Source organism: Dasypus novemcinctus, chromosome 7, assembly GCF_030445035.2.
Source record: "Dasypus novemcinctus isolate mDasNov1 chromosome 7, mDasNov1.1.hap2, whole genome shotgun sequence".
In the NCBI taxonomy this organism is placed as follows: Eukaryota; Metazoa; Chordata; class Mammalia; order Cingulata; family Dasypodidae; genus Dasypus; species Dasypus novemcinctus.
This window is the reverse complement of record NC_080679.1, coordinates 121,247,030-121,250,978: the sequence shown is the minus strand read 5'-3', so window position 1 is coordinate 121,250,978 and position 3,949 is coordinate 121,247,030. Positions and strand designations below refer to the sequence as shown.

Here is a 3,949-nt window from a genome sequence, read left to right as displayed (position 1 = left end):
TCTGTTCTTAATTATAATTATAAGGGTTTGACTAACGCAGAAGAAACAAAAGTATTGTTTTCATATCACACTAATTTTAATATTTGATTTCATTTTTCTGAAAGACACTTGGGGAGGTTAGTATTTACCTTGTGCAGTTTTCAAAGATAGGGGACAGAGTGCCATGCAATTTGCCCAAGTCTTGAGGACATTAGTTGAGGATCCTCGAGGAATATTCATTGAGTGGCTGACTAGTTTGATTGGGAGTCTGGAAATTTGGGATCTTTTCACAAGTGTACTCTTTAAAATCTTTATTCCCCATCATTTGTCTGGCAGGCTCCACTGCTACCTTCATTTTCAGAAACATTAACCTATCTGAAACATCTCATCTTTTTCCTCCCTTCTGACCTTGGTTTGTACTGACGGTAATGTTCTGCACACCTGGACATTTTGAACCACAAATATCCACACAGAGAAAATTAATTGAGATTAGAAACAAGTGCACAGGGAAAGTAGTTTAATCAAGTCTAGAAATGACCAGTATTTTAAAGTTATCTCTGACACTCATCAATCTGGAGAGAATGAAACAGTAGAGATGTGAGGGGCATATAGGTAATAGTCATTAACATCCAGTTGATTTGTTTCATACACTTGAAATACACCATCTCTGCCTTTTCAGCTCTAACTCCAGGTTTAGCTACTCCATAATTTACATAGGTACGATCTGTGTCAGTTCATTAACAGGTCATTAGCAAGTCTGGTGAAGATGTTTTAAAATGTTTGCAGGGAAATCATGAAGGAACTCACCAGAAAATAAGATTATGTTTAAAGCCTACCTGTAGAGAAAGGTGTGTGTGTAATTTTGTGTTTTAACTGCCTTCATTTTTTATTTTTTCATTTTTTTATTTTTAGGAGGTACTGGGGATGGAACCTGGGACCTTGTGCATGGGAAGCAGGTGCTCAATCGCTGAGCTACACCCACACCCCTGCTTTCTTTTTTAGGCAGTAGTCTGGTTGGATCTCAGTGTAACTCAGTGTTTGTCAGGGAGACAATATAAAGCTTAAATTCTGAGAACTGATTGGAGAGAAACACAGTGGTTGTTTACCTTACCGAGTTTGACTTGCGTGCTCTTGAGTTTCTGGTTCATGGAGTTATTCAGTTAGGTACTGTGATGGTTAGGCTACTGTGTCAAATTGGCCAGGTAATTGTGCCCAGTAGTTTGGTCAAGCAAGCACTGGGCTAACTGAAATGCAAAGGCATTTATGGACTTTAGTCACCATTGACTTTACTGCAGTGGTAAATCATAGATAACTGGTTATAATTACATCAGTCAGGGAGATTGCCATCAGCAGTGAGTGACGCTTAACCCAATCAGTTGAATCCCTTAAAAGGGGAAGTGATTCCAGCAGTGAGAGAGAATTTCCCAGCTCATCTTTGGACAGCCAGCATCTCCCAGAACTCGTCAAGAATCTTCATTGGACTTTTATCGGAATCCCTGGTTGCAGCCTGCCTGTGGAACCTGGACTTGTGCATCCTCACAGCTGCTTGAGAGACTCTGATAAATCTCTTACTATTGACGGATATTCCTTGTTGATTCTGTTTCCCTAGAGAATGCTCACTAATACAAGTACTGTCTTCCATAATTTGAAGTTACTTGAATATTATTAATATGATGTTTAAGTTCATTTTTGTTCATTCAGGACAAAAGTGGAAGGTTGGGTAACCTTCTCAAATGATTTGTGTTCCATTCAAAAGCTTCCCTTATAGTTCAAACCTCTAGATATGGAGAGGACATCTGTCTCCTTGGCCCTGAATTTAAATATAAATATATAGTAAAAAAAAAAAGGTAAAACAGGTACTCTATGTATTTCTAGGTATTCAAGTTCAAGTAACCTCAGCTGCAGGAAGACCAAGAGCAAATCAAAAGAGTAAAACATGACTGAATATCCAGTCTGCACAAGCTGAAAGTGCCTGCAGTTACCCAGAGAGGCTGAAGAAATAAAAGCCCCCTCCTATCTCATGGGGTATGTGTGGGATGGAATAGAAGGTGGTCAGCAAACCAGTTTGTTTGGGCTGAAAGCACCTGCAGTTGCCTAGAGTGGCCAAGGAAACACTGCTCCCCTCCTATCCTATTGAGGTGTAGGGATAGAGTCCCATGTGTCCAAACTTCCATTCTGTTCCAACTCAAAGTACCAGCAGTTGCCTGGAAAGACTGATGCAGGACCTCCAGCTTCCTTTCTGCCGGAGGTATAGCTGGAGTCTAGGCCAGGGTAGCAGCATGATCTGGATGGAAAGAAGAGAGTCCCTACAATCACTATGATTTTCCATCAGTCCAGTTTCTCCTCATGCTGGAGGCAGAGTTAAAATGGTGGCTTCCATCCTCTTTCTGACTTGGACAGATTCAAACTATAGCTGTTCTTAGGATTATACCTTAACTAACCAATTTTACTAATTAGTAGCTGAAGTCAGTGCCTGACCCTCTCTTCCTCCTCCATTTTTGGGAAATGGAGCTTCCAAATCTAGCCATGGAATAGCTTGTGCTGCCAGTGGAGGATGGGTACTAGCCTCTTGGGCATGGAGTACTCTATTCATGAATCTTCACTGCAGATGGGTGGTCTCCTCCTCCTATTCTTTCAAGAATGTTGCAGGATGCTTTTCTGGTCTCTTGGGCTCTTGGTGATTACTAACTGTCTTGTAGGACAAGCTGACTCTTGGAAATCCTTACTCTGCCATCATCTTGCCTCTCTTCTCCTGTTTTGACTTTTATTCATTTATATTGAATATCCATTGTCCTATTTTGAGTTGTTTGACCTAAAGTAACATTTTGGTCTCTTAGGATTTGTTATAGTTATCTACTTCCATCCCCTCCAAATATGAACATCTATTCAAAAATAAAGCTATTGGGATCTGAAATCTTAGTAGGGGTCCTGAGACCTGGGTCCCCACTCTAAGGCCAGATCTATAGCAGGCCTTGCCTCCATTGCTGCTGCTGTCTCAGTTCTTGGCAGTGCCTGCTGGGGGACCTACAGGTGGCAACCAAAGTAGGGCTAGGCATAGGCTTCTGAGCACAACCTTGGATCTGACAGAAAAATCAAACAAACAAAAAACTAAAACTATTATGCTAATTTCTTTCTTTTTTTTTTAAAGATTTATTTATTTATTTAATTTCCCCCCCTCCCCTGGTTGTCTGTTCTTGGTGTCTATTTGCTGCGTCTTGTTTCTTTGTCCGCTTCTGTTGTCATCAGCGGCTCGGGAAGTGTGGGCGGCGCCATTCCTGGGCAGGCTGCTCTTTCTTTTCACGCTGGGCGGCTTTCCTCACCGGCACACTTCTTGCGCGTGGGGCTCCCCCACGCGGGGGACACCCTTGCGTGGCACGGCACTCCTTGCGCGCATCAGCACTGCGTATGGCCAGCTCCACACGAGTCAAGGAGGCCCAGGGTTTGAACCGCGGACCTCCCATATGGTAGACGGACGCCCTAACCACTGGGCCAAAGTCCGTTTCCCTATTATGCTAATTTCTTAAGGAATTAAAAAGAAAACTTCGCTATGGAAGATTTCATGGGAGGTGGGAAGAAGAGAGTAATCTGAGAACTATTATTTCACTGGACATCATGAAGGTCCATGGCAAGAATGGAGAGATCACTAGGTGGGTGAGAGAAGGAAGAAAGAGCTGAAAACAGCCTTCTCTGCCTCATGGGGCTTTGGAGTGAACCAGTCCAATGTGGAGTCTCAGTTGTGAAAAAACATAATTCATTGAAATGTCTATATTATATTGTGATGAAGCAATAGAGTTCTCTGTGGTGACCCTTCTCATATAAATATGCACAAAACCAACACTGTTCTTTCCTCTCTGGGATTAATAAATTGCTTCATTCTTGGACCCTTGCTTTTCTGGGCCTCTCCCCCTGAGCTGATCTCTTTGTTGACTTCATGGGAAGCTGAAATATATTCCGTCTTAGATTAACTTCT

At 42.3% G+C, this 3,949-nt stretch overlaps 1 non-coding gene across 1 annotated transcript; it reads left to right on the top strand.

Annotated features, from left to right (window-relative positions):
* The first annotated feature begins 2,778 nt into the window (after window positions 1-2,778).
* On the top strand, window positions 2,779-3,065 carry LOC111764026 (small nucleolar RNA U89). Its single transcript, XR_002796741.1, has one exon. It is a non-coding gene; the product is annotated as a small nucleolar RNA U89 (small nucleolar RNA).
* The last annotated feature ends 884 nt before the right edge of the window (window positions 3,066-3,949 follow it).